Source organism: Scyliorhinus torazame, chromosome 5, assembly GCF_047496885.1.
Source record: "Scyliorhinus torazame isolate Kashiwa2021f chromosome 5, sScyTor2.1, whole genome shotgun sequence".
Lineage (NCBI taxonomy): Eukaryota > Metazoa > Chordata > Chondrichthyes > Carcharhiniformes > Scyliorhinidae > Scyliorhinus > Scyliorhinus torazame.
In genome coordinates this window covers 282,405,947-282,421,685 of record NC_092711.1, presented here as the reverse complement: position 1 = coordinate 282,421,685, position 15,739 = coordinate 282,405,947, and the positions used below count along the sequence as shown (strand labels likewise).

Sequence of the window (15,739 nt, the reverse complement as noted above, 5' to 3'; positions counted from 1 at the left end):
GGAGATTAGATTGAGATGTTCAAAATCTTAAGCGGGGTCTGGACAGAGTACAAAGAACAAAGAAAAATTACAGCACAGGAACAGGCCCTTCGGCCCTCCAAGCCTGCGCCGATCCAGATCCTCTATCTAAAACTGTCGCAAAATAGATAGGCTGTCGCAGCGTAGATAGGCTCGTAAAAGGACCAAGAACAAGAAGGTACAGATTTAAGACGATTTGTAAAAGAAGCAACTATGATGTAGGAAGAAACGTTTTCAACAGCAAGTGATTTGGATCTGGAATACCCCGCCTGCAAGTGTGGTGGAGACATGTTCGGTCGAGGCATTCAAGAAAACATTAGGGCGGGATTCTCCCAGCCCTGGGCCGGGCCGGAGAATCCCCGCGACCGGGCCACGCCGGCTCTCAGTGGTTGGCGCGGCGCCGGTCGCGGGCTGCACTACGTGGCCGGCCCGCCGATTCTCCGGCCGAGCGGCCGTGAAAACAAATAGGAGTCCCGCCAGCGCCGTCCACACCTGCTCGCAGCCGGCGGGAACTCTGCGTGCAAGGTTCAGGTTGCGGCCTGTGAGGGGGGGGGAAGGGGGCTCCGACCCCGGGAGGGGCCTCCAATGCGGCTTGGCCCGCGATCGGTCCCAACGAGCGGCGGGCCGGCCTCTCTGTCCCCCGGCCTCTTTTCCTATGCGCCACTCCTGTACTCCTGCGCCATGTTGTGTCGGGGCCACTGCGCGAATTGTGCGCGGATCCCGCGGCGCACAGTTCACGCCTTAAATCTGTACCTTCTTGTTCTTGATCCTTTTACGATCCTTTTACCCCTGTAGGGGCCAGAATTACTCCTGGCAGCGGCCTGTTCACGCCGTCGTAAAACGCGACGCCGTTTACGATGGCGTGGACACTCTGCCGCGGGATGGGAGAAGCCCGCCCCATATGATTATTTGAATAGAAACAATGTGCAAAGTAATGGGGAAAAGGCAGGAGAATGGCACTAAGTCATAATGCTCATTTGGAGAGCTGGTGCAGGACAATGGACTGAATGGTCACCTTCTGTGCCATCAGAATTGTGTGACCTTGTGACTCCACCTCCTGAATTCTTCCCACCAATCACAAAATTGAGGCTAGGCAGGAATCAGCCGTAGCCACTTAAGAGCTTCAATTGGGGCGCAGGCACCCAGGCTGCCCTTGGCCTCGCCCGCACACCCCTTGTAAAATTGTGGACAGGTCAGAATTTTACAGGATCTCCAGTCAGCAAACCTGCCATTGGGAGACCGTAAAATTCAACCCTATGTCTACGTTTATATAATCACGAATGCCATATATTATTTTAAGAAAGTAGGCAGGATAAACAAAGGAACATGTACTGGTACTGAAAAATTAATAAATATTGTCGATATTAATGATACATACCTTTCTCCAGCCTATTTCTTACTCAGTATCCAGCGCATCTTTTCAAATCTCCAAATATCAATTTTCCTTTTTGCCAAACATATTTTGAGAAGTGGCAGGTGCCAGTGAATTTGCCTATGAATATTTACCAACTCAATAGAATCCACAGGGAAAATATTCCTTTGTTCATTATAGCCAAATCACGAACAAGCATTTCTGATTTCATTATAAATAGTGAACAGTGTGAATTTTCCTACAACATGATTTAATTTCAATTAAATTCTGAATTTTAAATACAAAAATTACAAGGATTTCAAGTATAGATTTGATTGGGTACAATAGTCAGAAGTAATTGACAAAAGTACAGTGTAATCATTCAAACAAAAACTGATCCACTGCTACTGCCACCAAATTTTAATTTTATATGTGATCTTAATATTACTCTGAATATAGTCAGTTGAAAAGTATAACAGAAAAGAATTAGTCACTAAAATCTGTCTTCATAGTACGGCTGGTCTCAGTTTTCTATGCCAATCAGCCATTCCTGCCATACGTGAGTAACCACCATGAAGCGAACATTGGTTTGGTGACCAGGGCGACCCTCTCTATACCTGTCTATTAAATTATATCACCAGGACTATGAGGGAAGTGTATCATGTGATCCACTTTTTGTTTCACTTTTGTTTTGGGCAGAACGTACTTATTCTGATGTCTTCAAGTTTTCCACAATGTACAACTGTCCTCAAATGCCTAGTCTCAATAAATGAACCCACAACGTGTTTACCCTATCCCTTATTAGCAATTAAGTAGAATATCATTATAATAACATGACAATGAATGCTATCCATGAGCTGACCAGGTGCAGGCAGCACACTTACAGGGAGAGCTATTCTCCCATCAGGAAAGCCATGGAGCAGACCATTGCTATTACTTCTGTTTGGGAAGAGTCGTCCACTGGAGTGTGTCAATTTCATGGTAATCAGTCTGCCCTCGATGGCCTTTTTTTCAGAAGGGTGAAGTCACCTCCAGGCCTTCAGCATGAACCTCGAGAAAAAGAACAGGAGGCAGCATCCAGGATCCTTTCACTCTAGACAGGATACTCAGGCACTGGTTCGTCTAAAATCTCCACAATTCCACCTCGTTCCGAGGCGGGATTTTCTCCGTCCCCGCGGCGTATTTCTCGACGGCAGGAGGCAACCTGCCGTTGGCGGGATTTCCTGGTTTCACGGCTGTCAATGGGACCTCCCATTAAATCCATCTCCCGCCGCCGGGAAACCCACAGTGGGGATGCACCACCTGTGGGCCGGAAGATTCCGTCAGCGTGAAGATCGCTCGCCTCCAGACCGCCACATCGTCCACTTGGCCACAATCTTGAAATAAAAGACACCGTAGAAAAACCTTCATAATTTTATCCAACAATACTTCCAACGATAGGTACAAAACTGAACTATTCACCCTTGTGCATTCCCTTAGTGTCTGTTTTGTGACTTCCTTTGCCTGGGCTAGTGTCTCCGACATTGTTATTCAGCGCAGTATGCTGCTGATTTTCACTGTGGGAGACTGCATATGTCTTTGGAGCTCTGGGTCTTGAGGGCCAGGCTTCAGATTGTACTATCTCAGCAGGGGCAGCAGCAGTCTTGGTTGACTGGCTGAGAGGCAACAGCAAGGGCACCGGTGGAACAGCACTGGGGTGGGGGGGGGGCATGAATGCTGTTCTCCTGAGAAAGGACAGCAGGTTCCTGCTCCACGGAGATACTGTCACTCTCCCATGGTGGCATCTCATCAATCTTAATAGTGTTCTGCCACAGTTTTCTGCATTACTGTGTGATGCACGATCAATTAAACTCAAAGTCGAGGTTGTAACATAACTGACGGCTTTAATCGACTAGAACTGTTCCCCAGCAGCCTCGGTACAGAAAGTGAGGGCTGGGACGGCACCGGTTCTTATACCCCGCCCGTCAAGGTGGAGCTACGTACCAACAGCCAATGGTAAACGCCTAGGTTTAACCAATGGTCTTCGGCCTCTTGGGTACTGTAATACCTGATAATACCACATTCACCCCCTGTTAAAAAAGAGTCCAGTGGGGGTGGTGGCCAGTGGTTACAATTGCATCTACATGGTATGATCAAATATGGAGGTACTGTGATACCTCTTTACAGAGTTGTTGAGAATATTTTACAAGCATGGAAGATAAATACATTCAGTGTACGTTTATGGTTATAGTTACAGTGAAACAATCAGTCGGTCGGGTGGCCTGGTCGTCCTCCTGGATTGTCTGGGCTTCGGTGGTGATTCTGGTGGGGTTCCGGACGTCTGCGACTCCGGGAGTGTGGCCTCAGTCTCCATGGCAGCTTTGTCACCCCTGGACGGCGCTGGTGGGGCCAACAGTTGGGCCGAGAGGGGGGAGCCTGTAGGGGGCGTCGGTGGGTGCGATGGCCTAGGTAGGAGTGGCGAGAGGACTGACACCCCAGTGAGGTGCCGTGGGGGGGGGGGGGGGTGGTTCGGGTGCGCGTGGGGTTCGGCGGGCACCAGGTCCTGGAGGGAGACTATCTTGCCGGCCGTCAGGGAACGTCACGTAGGCGTACTGGGGGTTAGCGTGCAGCAGGTGGACCCTCTCGACCAACGGGTCCGACTTGTGCGCACGCAAGTGCTTCCGAAGCAGGATGGGTCCGGTTGTCGCTAGCCAGGTTGGGAGCGAGATCCCGGCGGAGGACTTCCTGGGGAAGACAAGGAGACGTTCATGAGGTGTCTGATTGGTAGTTGTACAGAGCAGCGACCGGGTGGCCTGGAGGGCTTCCGGGAGGACTTCTTGCCAGCGGGAGACTGGGAGATTCCTGGACGGTAGGGCCAGTAGAACGGTCTTCCATACCGTTCCGTTCTCCCTCTCTACCTGCCCGTTTCCCCGGGGGTTGTAACTGGTCGACCTGCTTGAGGCGATGCTCCTGCTTGAGGCGATGCCCTGTCACTGTGTATGTACGCACGGAAACCAAACAGTGTAAAGATACCCTGGAGGGCCTTGATGACGGTGTTTGCGGTCATGTTGGGGCAGGGGATGGCGAATGGGAACCGGGAGTACTCGTCAATCACGTTCAGGAAATATGTGTTGCGGTCGGTGGAGGGGAGGGGGCCTTTGAAGTCCATGCTGAGGCGTTCAAAGGGACGGGAAGCCTTTATCAGGTGCGCCCTCTCTGGCCGGTAGAAGTGCGGTTTGCACTCCGCGCAGATTTGGCAGTCCCTGCTGACTGTCTTGACCTCCTCGATGGAGTAGAGCAGATTGCGGGTCTTAATGAAGTGGAAAAAAACGAGTGACCCCCCGGGTGGCAGAGGTCCTCGTGGAGGGCTCGGAGGCGGTCCACTTGTGCGGTGGCACACGTGCTGCGGGACAGGGCATCGGAAGGCTTGTTTAGCTTCCCAGTACGGTACAAGATCTCATAGTTGTAGGTGGAGAGTTCTATCCTCCACCGTAAGATCTTGTCGTTCTTTATCTTGCCCCGCTGTGCATTATCAAACATGAACGCCACCGACCGTTGGTCAGTGAGGAGAGTGAATCTCCTGCCGGCCAGGTAATGCCGCCAATATCGCACAGCTTCTACTATGGCTTGCGCCTCTTTTTCGACAGAGGAATGGCGAATCTCTGAAGAATGGAGGGTACGGGAGAAGAAGGCCACGGGTTGGCCCACTTGGTTGAGGGTGGTGGCCAGAGCTATGTCGAACGCATCCCTCTCGACCTGGAAGGGGAGGGACTCGTCGATGGCGCGCATCGTGGCCTTTGCAATACCTGCTTTGATGCAGCAGAAGGCCTGGCAGGCCTCCGTCGACAGGGGGAAGGTTGTGGACTGGATTAGGGGTCGGGCTTTGTCTGCGTAGCTGGGGACCCACTGTGCGTAATAACTGAAAAACCCGAGGCAGCGCTTCAGGGCCTTGGGACAGTAAGGGAGGGGGTACTCCATAAGGGGGCGCATGCGTTCAGGGTCGGGACCTATAACTCCATTTCGCACTACGTAGCCGAGGATGGCTAGGCGGTCGGTGCTAAATACGCATTTATCCTTATACGTTAAGTTAAGGATTTTCTCGGTCTGGAAACATTTCCGGAGGATGGTGTCGTGGTCCTGCTGGTCATGGCCGCAGATGATGACATCCAGATACGGGAATGTTGCACGTAAGCCGTATTGGTCAACCATTCGGTCCATCGCACGTTGGAAGACCGAGACCCCATTAGTGACACCAAAGGGAACCCTTAAAAATTGGTAGAGCCGCCAATCTGCTTCGAAGTGTACTTGCGGTCACTAGTGCGGAGGGGTAGCAGATGGTAAGCGGACTTGAGATCCACCGTGGAGAAGACCTTGTATTGCGCGATCCTGTTCACCAGGTCGGATATGCGGGGGAGAGGATACGCATCCAGCTGCGTAAACCTGTTGATGGTCTGACTGTAGTCAATGACCATCCTATGTTTCTCCCCGGTCTTCACCACCACTACTTGAGCTCTCCAGGGACTGTTGCTAGCTTCAATGACCCCTTCCCTCAGCAGCCTTTGGACCTCTGACCTGATGAAGGTCCGGCCCTGGGCACTGTACTGCCTGCTCCTGGTGGCGACGGGTTTGCAATCCGGGGTGTGGTTCGCAAACAGGGAAGGCGGGTCGACCTTAGGGGTCGCGAGGCCACAGACAGTAAGGGGAGGTATAGGGCCACCGAATTTGAAGGTCAGGCTTTGCAAGTTACATTGGAAGTCCAACCCAAGGAGTGTAGCCGCGCAGAGGTGCGGCAGGACATAAAGGCGGAAATTGTTGAATTTCCTGCCTTGGACAGTGAGGTTTGCTAGGCAGAACCCCTTTATCTCCACCGAGTGTGACCCAGAGGCCAGGGAGATTCTTTGGTTCACAGGGTGGGTAACAAGTGAACAGCGCCTTACTGTGTCGGGGTGTATAAAGCTCTCCGTGCCCCCAGAGTCGATCAGGCAAAACGTCTCGTACCGTTGATGAACATCGTCGTTGTTGCAGTTGCGAGTGTCCGAGGTCGAATTTGGTCCAGCGTCACTGAGGCCAGATGGAGCAGTTGCGGGTTGTGATCAGGCAGCATGTAGTTGGCAGTGCTGGGGGCCTGGGGCCCCATCCAAGATGGCGTCTCCCATGGATCACACATGGTGGTCGGGGTTGGACAAAATGGCGGCAGGGATGGACAAAATTGCGCCGCCCATCCGCCCAGCGTGGTGTCCAAGGGGCAAGATGGCCATGCCCGTGGGTCAGACGTGGCCCTAGGATAGGGGGGTGGCGGTGAGTGCTGGCCGCCTGGGGCCCGAGGGGAAGAGTGCCGCGATGGTCCGGAGTCGCTGGAGACCGTGGCCACGGCTCGTGCCTGGCAGACCCCCACAAAATGGCCCTTCTTGCTGCACCCTTTGCAGATGGAGGTGCGGGCCGGGCAGCACGTGCGGGGATGCTTCGCCTGCCCGCAGAAGAAACAGCGGGTTAGCGGGCCGTCTTACAGCGCAGGCCTGTGGGGACATGGGGAAGGTCAGTGGGGCTGCTGCTGCTGGATGCCACGCAGCCCAGGGGGCCGCCGCGCGGTCGGGCGCATAGGACTGCGCGTTTCTGGAGGCAACATCCATGGACCATGCCAGGGCCCGTGCCTCTCTAAGTCCCAGGGTGTCCTTTTCCAAGAGTTTTTGGTGGATCTCTGAGGAGCTCATACCTGCTACGAAGGCATCCCAGATTAAAAGTTCTATGTGCTCGCTCCCCGAAACTTGCGGGCAGCCACAGTTTCCGCCCAGCACCAGTAGCGCATGGTAGAAGTCCTCCAGCGATTCCCCAGGGCTTTGCCATCAGGTTGCGAGCAGGTGACGTGCGTAGACCTGGTTTACAGGGCGGATATAATGACCTTTTAACAGTTCGATCGCAGCATCGTAGTCCTCCGCCTCCTCGATGAGGGTGAAAATTCCAGGGCTTACTCTCGAGTGCAGAAGATGCAGTTTCTGTTCTCCTGAGGGGGTGCCTCCGGCCATCTCGAGGTAGCCTTTAAAGCACGGCAGCCAGTGCTTAAATATCGCCGCCGAGTTCTCCGCGTGGGTGGAGTTGTAGACACCGGTCCGGCTTGATTCGGAGATCCATTCTTTCAGCTTAAGTGTAGTCGATTAAATTGATGCACAATCAATTAAACTCAAAGACGAGGTTGTAACATAACTGAAGGCTTTAATCGACTAGAACTGTTCCCCAGCAGCTTCGGTACAGAAAGTGAGGGCTTCTGGGTCGGCACCGGTTCTTATACCCCACCCGTCAAGGCGGAGCTACGTACCAACAGCCAATGGTAAACCAATTGGTTTAACCAATGGTCTTCGGCCTCTTGGATACTGTAATACCTGATAATACCACACTGTGAGAGGCTGAAAATCCTTTTGAATGTTGGTATCTGTAGCCATGCAGGCAGTTGTTTGATCCTATGGGACATCAGGCTAAGCTTGAATGGCAATAAGCATGGATGTTTTGACCTCAGTCAGACCTTCCATTGCAGCACTGGGCTGTTGACCAACACCTGCTTGTCCTACTGGAAGCTGAGACATTGACCGTCAGATATTGCATTATGGTTAGCTCCAGAAGTGCTGTCATGGAGTTAATCACCACATCCTCAGGAGAAAGGATGGGCTCCAATTTCTGCGCAAAGCTCTCTGCTGAACTCCTGTGTTCCTTGACTGTGACAGTAGGCCATCTTGGCAGACCTGTCAATATACCACAAATCATTTTGTGCATGCTCATCCATTTTCTCCTGTATGCTTCCCCATCAATGTTCCCTGCAACAGAAAGTGTCCTCGTGGAACTTGGCACGTGTGATATCCTTCGCCTCTGGCCGATGATTTACAACATGCTGATCCAATCTCTAAGTCGGTGCATTGCCGCTATGTGAGCTTGTGGCTGTCTGTGTCAGATGAAAGTGACAGTGTTACCTCATCAGACATCTGCTGCTGCTCAGGCCTTTGACAGCTGCAGTGGCGATCCAGTAACAGGTCTTGGGTATCTGAAAATGTAAATGCAGATGGGGAAGATTGGCATGAGTGTATGGGAAATAGGTGAACTGAAGAGGTCCGTGGCCAAACAAACCTTCACCTTGCAATCCAAGCCAGGTGGCAGAATCAGGCAGAAGTGGGATTTGAGAAGGTGGATAAGGTGCAAACATACTATCATCTTGAATGATCGCAGTGATGCTGGATGCAGTGATCAATACAATGGTCAAAGTCCTCCATAATGCAAAATTCCAGCTGTTCCACAGGGCTCAGGAGGTACAGGCATGCTTGTCTCTTACCGGTTCTGTCTGCTGCCTCCTGTTTTAAGAAATGTTATCCTGCAAGAGATGAGTGTCACTGTTGCACTGTGTTTTGGTAATGTTCCTGCCATAGCTGAATAGCTGGAAGCAAATGGAAGATTGGGATGTTGCTGTGAAACTTGCAGCATTGGGAAATGTGTGAGAGTGAGGCAGACATCAGAATGTTAGCTATGGGTCCCGATTGCTGATAGGTGGGTGATGGGGCTGTAGTGCATGCAGGAAGAATGTGAAGGTGGTGGTGCGGTGAGCAGGAGTTATGTCATAGGACGATGCATTCACTGGCCTTGACAAATTGTGTGAAGTGACCGAACCTTTACTGGCATGGTAGCCAGGCACTTGAGGCCAGACTGCTGGGATTTGTTTCGCTGGCCACCGCTTTCCTTCTCTGTGGTGCACTGACAGCATCCAACCTCTGGGTTGGATGCTCCAGGTTTAATTCCCACTTCAGGATCTGGCGCCCAATGTGCGTGCATTTATAACGTGGCCAATCAAGTTGATTACCAAGCTGTAAATCCTTCCAATCGGCTTGAAGACAGGTATTGACGGTGGGAAGATTTCCTGGTCAGCCATTCTGCAGAGGTCAACGGCAAACCACTGCAGTACTTTTCCAAGCATAATCATGGACCAAGCTAATGGAAGTCCATGGTCGACAATGCCCACTTAGGTACCTGGTGCTGAGAGAGGATGTCTTGAGGACATCGCGAGGTCCTGAGGTAAAAATGAAAAATGGACTTTCACCTGCTAGAGCAAAGCCTCCACTGCTGCCTCAGGAGAACCAGAGAGCTCTCTCTCTCCAGCCTGTTCACTCACTGAACATCCATCTGGCAAAGGAGGCAGTCTGTCTTTGACACAGGTTTATTCACAAAAAACCCAATTATGTACAAGTGCTGACAACTTTTCCCTTTTCCACTCCGCCCCCCCTCCCCCACCTCCCCCTTCCCTCCCTCCCCCACCACCCCGCCCTTGCCCCATCTCCCTGCCCCCCTCCCCCACCTCCCCACTCCCCCACCACCCCCCACCTCCCCCTCCCTCACCACCCCCTCCCTCCCTCCCCACCTCCCCGCCCTTGCCCCACCTCCCCGCCCTCCTTCCCTCCCCCCATCTCCCCACCCTCCTCCCTCTCCCACCTCCCCACTCTCCCTCCCTCCCCCATCTCCCCGCCCTCCCTCCCTCACCTCCCCACCATCCCTCCCTCCCTCACCTCCTGACCTCCCCCTCCCCCTCCCCACCTCCCCCCTCTCACCTCCCCCCTCCCCCACCTCCCCCTCTTCCCCCCCCACCTCCTCCCCTCCCCCACGTCCCTCCCTCCCCCACGTCCCTCCCTCCCCCACCTCCCAGCACTCCCTCCCCCACCACCCGCCCTTGCCCCACCTCCCTGCCTTCCCTCCCCGACCTCCCCGTCCTCCCCTCCTCCCTCCCCACCTCCCCGCCCTACTTCCCTCCCCCGCCTCCCTGCCCTCCCTCCCTCCCCCCCACCTCCACACCCTTGCCCCGCCTTCCCACCCTCACCTCCCCCTCCCTCCCTCCCTCCCTCCCTCACCTCACCACCCTCCCTCCCTCCCTCCTTCCCTCCCCCTCCCTGCCTCCCTCCCCTTCCACCTCACCCCTCCCCCTCCCCCACCTCCCCCTCCCTCACTTCCCCCCCTCCCCCTCCTCCTCCCACCTCCCCCACCACCCCCCCTTCCCCACCTCCCCCTCCCCACCTCCCAGCCCTCCCTCCCCCCTGCCTCCCTCCCCCACCTCCCCCTCCCCAACCCCCCTCCCCCACCTCCCCACCTCCCAGCCCTCCCTCCCCCCCTCCCCCACCTCCCTAACCAGTCTATGCGCTCAACACATGGTGAAGATCTGTGCTGTAAGCTGTAAGCTCTGTCCTTCTGAGAGGCTGCATCCCGAATGAGCGGGAAAACTGATGCTCTCTGTCTTTATAGTGAGTGTGCTCTAACTGGTGATTGGCTGCGGTGTTGTGTGTGTTGATTGGTCTTGTTGTGTATCCATCAGTGTGTGTGTCTGCACCATGATATACTGGTTTTATTATGACATCCCCCCTTTTATAAATAAATATGTGTGTGGCAATAAATAATGTGTGTTGATAATGTTCCGAACTACGTGTGGGGTGCGAAGACATATTTACAGGACTATGCACATGAGAACTAAGCTATTTATATGGGAAGGTGCCTGGTGCAGAGAAGCAGTATGCAACAAGAGTAATGAGATCAACACTATATACAAACCAGGGAAACGATCAAACAAAGCAACGAAACAATTCAGAGAGTCCATAAATTCAAAAAGTTCATAAATTTAGTCTCTGAGGTGGGCGACGAATTCTGGTTGACCGCCTCACGGGTGGGTCGAGAGCCGCCGGTTCAGGAGTGGGCTGGACTGCGTCAAAGTCAGGGGGAGGCAGAGTGACAGGGAGCTCTGCATAGTCCGAGGCAGGGTCAGCAGGAGGGCGAGGCGACACTGGAGGATCACGTGGCGAACGTGGAACGAGACGAAGTGCGCGTCGATTGCGGCGCAGAATAGAGCCATGTGGTAGACGAACCAGGAACGAGCGGGGGGCCACCTGCCAAAGGACAACAGCGGTTGCAGACCAGCCACCATCCGGAAGATGGACGCGGACGTTGTCACCTGGAGCCAGAGCAGGGACATCAGCTGCACGGGCATCATGAGCCGCCTTGTGCTGTGCACGAGACAGCTGCATCCGGCGAAGAACTGGAACGTGGTCGAGGTCTGGGACATGGCTGGACGGCACCGTCGTCCTCAGGGTGCGACTCATGAGTAACTGGGCTGGCGACAGGCCAGTGGACAGTGGGGCGGAGTGATAGGCCAGCAAGGCGAGGTAGAAATCGGACCCAGCATCGGCAGCCTTGCAGAGGAGCCGTTTGACGATATGTACTCCCTTCTCCGCTTTGCCGTTGGATTGGGGGATACAGGGGACTGGACGTCACATGGGCAAAATTGTACCGCCTGGCAAAGTTGGCTGGCGAAGCAGGGGCCATTGCCCGACATAACCGTGAGCGGGATGTCGGGTCGAGCAAAGGTTTCTTTACATGCACGAATGACTGCAGACGAGGTGAGGTCGTGCAACCGTATCACCTCCGGGTAATTCGAAAAGTAGTCCACGATCAGGACATAGTCTCTACCCAGGTCGATGCCCACCTTGGTCCATGGTGATGTGACCAACTCATGGGGCTGTAGGGTCTCACGTGGTTGGGCCGGTTGGAAGCGCTGACAAGTGGGGCAGTTGAGCACTGTGTTGGCTATGTCCTCATTTAAAAAAAAAAAAATTTGTGTACCCAATTAATTTATTTCCAATCAAGGGGCAATTTAGTGTGTTCAATCCACCTACCCTGCACATCTTTGGGTTGTGGGGGCGAAACCCACGCAAACACGGAGAGAATGTGCAAACTCCACACGGACAGTGACCCAGAGCCGGGATCGAACCTGGGACCTCGGCGCCGTGAGACTGCAGTGCTACCACTGCGCCACCATGCTGCCCCTGACTATGTCCTCATTAATGCCGGGCCAGTAAACTGCCTCTCGGGTCTGTCGGCGGCACTTTTCCACGCCAAGGTGGCCCTCGTGTAGTTGTTCCAGGACAAGCTGGCGCATGCTATGCGGGATGACAATGCGGTCCAATTTTAGAAGAACCCCGTCTACTACCGCCAGATCATCTCTGACATTATAGAATTGAGGGCATTGGCCCTTCAGCCACCCGTCCATTAGGTGGCGCATGACACGCTGTAGCAAGGGGTCAGCCGCCGTCTCGCGGCGAATTTGGACGAGGCGTTAATCCGAGGCAGGTAGATTGGAGGCCGCGAATGCCACATGGGCGTCAACCTGGCAGACAAATCCCGCTGGGTCACATGGAGTGTTGACTGCCCTGGAGAGAGCATCAGCAATGATGAGGTCCTTGCCTGGGGTGTATACCAGCTGGAAGTCATATCGCCAGAGCTTGAGAAGAATACGCTGGAGGCGAGGCGTCATGTCGTTCAAGTCTTTCTGTATTATATTGATCAGCCGGCGATGGTCGGTCTCGACGGTGAATTGAGGAAGTCCGTAGACATAATCGTGACATTTAACAACACCGGTCAGAAGGCCCAGGCACTCCTTTTCTATCTGCGCGTAGCGCTGCACCATGGGGGTCATCGCACGCGACGCATATGCAACGGGGGCCCATGGTGAGGCCTCATCACGTTGAAGGAGCACTGCCCCAATGCCGGTGATACACGATCAATGACCACTAAAGCGAGGTTGTAGTCCAACTGAAGGCTTTAATAAGCTGGATGTTTCCCCCAGCAGCTCCGGGACAGAATGAGGGCTGCTGGGGCGGCACGGGTTCTTATACCCCGCCTATCAGGGCGGAGCTATTATACACTCTAGCCAATAGCAAGCATACAGGATCCACCAATGGTACTTTAGCCTCTCAGGTACCGTAATACCTATAATACCACATTTATCCCCTGTTAAAAAAAAGTCCGGCGGGGGTGGTGGCCAGAACCTACAAAACATAACAACATGGTATAATTAGTTATGGAGGTACCGTAATACCTCCATACAGTGTTTAGTAACTATTTACAAGTCTGGTAGCTATGTACATTTGGTTTTATATTTACAGATTACAGGTAAAATGAAGCAATCAGTCGATCGGGGGCCCTGGTCGTCCTCTGTGATCGTCGGAGCCTCAGTGGTGACTCCGGTGGAGGCTCGGGGGTCTGTGACTCCGGGAACGTGGCTTCGATCTCCATGGCAGCTTCGTTACCCCTCGACGGCGCTGGTGGGGAAAACGGCTGACCTGGGAAGGGAGTGCCTGCGGGGGGGCGTCGGTGGGTGGGGGGGGCCTAGACGGGCGGCGGAAGGACCGATCCTCCTGTAAGGTACTGCGGTGGAGGGGAGGGTGGGACTGGTGGCTGGAATGTGCGTGGAGTACCGGCGGGCGACAGGTCTCGTAGGGAGACCGTATCTTGTCGGCCATCGGGGTACGCCACGTACGCCTACTGGGGGTTAGCATGGAGAAGATGGACTCTCTCGACCAACAGGGCCGACTTGTGCGCCCACACGTGTTTTTGGAGCAGGATGGGTCCAGGTGCTGCCAGCCAGGTCAGGAGCGAGGTCCCAGAGGAGGACTTCCTAGGGAAGACAAGGAGACGTGCGCGAGGTGTCTGATTAGTGGTTGTACAAAGTAGTGACCGGATGGAGGGCATCCGGGAGGATTTCTTGCCAGTGGGAGACTGGGAGGTTCCTGGACTGTAGGGCCAGTAGGACGGTCTTCCAGACCGTTCTCCCTCTCTACCTGTCCGTTTCCTTGCTGAGCAGGAATTGACGCAGTTCGTCGCTCATAAAGGAGGACGCCCTATCGCTGTGTATGTAAGCGGGGAACCCAAACAGTGCAAAGATGATATGGAGGGCCTTGATGACGGTGGTTGCGGTCATGTCGGGCAGGGATGGCGAATGGGAACCGGGAGTACTCGTCAATCACGTTCAGGAAGTATGTGTTGCGGTCAGTGGAGGGGAGGGGGCCTTTGAAGTCCATGCTGAGGCGTTCAAAGGGATGGGAAGCCTTTATCAGGTGCTCTGGTCGGTAGAAATGTGGTTTGCACTCCGCGCAGATTTGGCAGTCCCTGGTGGCAGTCCTGACCTCGTCGATAGAGTAGGGCAGGTTGCGGGTCTTGACGAAATGGAAAAAGCGAGTGACCCCCGGGTGGTAGAGGTCCTTGTGGAGGGTTCGGAGGCGGTCCACTTGTGCGGTGGCACATGTGCCGCGGGACAGGGCGTCAGGAGGCTCATTCAGCTTCCCGGGACACTACAAGATCTCGTAGTTGTAGGTGGAGAGTTCGATCCTCCACTGCAAGATCTTGTCGTTTTTTGTCTTGCCCCGCTGTGCATTATCGAACATGAAAGCAACCGACCGTTGGTCCGTGAGGAGAGTGAATCTCCTGCCAGCCAGGTAATGCCTCCAATGTCGCACAGCTTCTGCTATGGCCTGGGCCTCCTTTTCGACTGAGGAGTGGTGGATTTCAGAATCATGGATGGTACGGGAGAAGAAGGCCACAGGTCTGCCCGCTTGGCTGAGAGTTGCCGCCAGAGCTACGTCGGATGCATCGCTCTCGACCTGGAAGGGGAGGGACTCGTCGATGGCATGCATCGTGGCCTTTGCAATGTCTGCTTTGATGCAGCTGAAGGCCTGGCGGGCCTCTATCGACAGGGGGAAAACTGTGGATTGGATCAAGGGACGGGCCTTGTCCACACAGTTGGGGACCCACTGGGCGTAGTAGCTAAAAAACCCTATGCAGTGTTTTAGGGCCTTAGAGCCGTGAGGGAGGGGGAACTCCATAAGGGGGCGCATGCGTTCAGGGTCGGGGCCCATAACTCCATTTTGCACTACGTAGGCGAAAATGGCGAGGCGGTCGGTGCTAAACACACATTTATCCTTATTGGAAGTTAGGTTAAGGATTTTAGCGGTCTGGAGAAATTTTCAGAGGTTGGTGTCGTGGTCCTGCTGGTCGTGGCCGCAGATGGTAACATTATCGAGATACGGGAATGTTGCCCGTAAATCGTACCGGTCAACCATTCGGTCCATCTCGCGCTGGAAGACTGAGACCCCGTTAGTGACACCAAAGGGAACCCTTAAGGAGTGACAGAGCTGCCCGTCTGCCTCGAAGGCAGTGTATTTGCGGTCACTAGTGCAGAGGGGGAGCTGGTGGTAGGCGGACTTGAGATCCACCGTGGAGAAGACCTTATAATGCGCATCCTGTTTACCAGGTCGGATATGCGGGGGAGGGGGTACGCGTCCAGCTGCGTAAACCTGTTGATGGTCTGACTGTAGTCAATGACCATCCTAGGCTTCTCCCCGGTCTTTACCACCACTTCTTGAGCTCTCCAGGGGCTGTTACTGGCTTCAATGACCCCTTCCCTCAGTAGCCTTTGGACCTCTGACCTAATAAAGATCCGGTCCTGGGCACTGTAGCGTCTGCCCCTGGTGGTGACGGGTTTGCAATCCGGGGTGAGGTTCGCAAACAGGGAAGGCGGGTCGACCTTAAGGGTCGCGAGGCCGC

The 15,739-nt window shown here is 54.3% G+C and overlaps 1 protein-coding gene across 6 annotated transcripts in view; it reads left to right on the top strand.

Moving 5' to 3' along the window:
* Positions 1–15,739, top strand: part of gria3b (glutamate receptor, ionotropic, AMPA 3b) — a 626,694-nt gene that overhangs the window by 74,395 nt on the left and 536,560 nt on the right. The window lies entirely within an intron of this gene.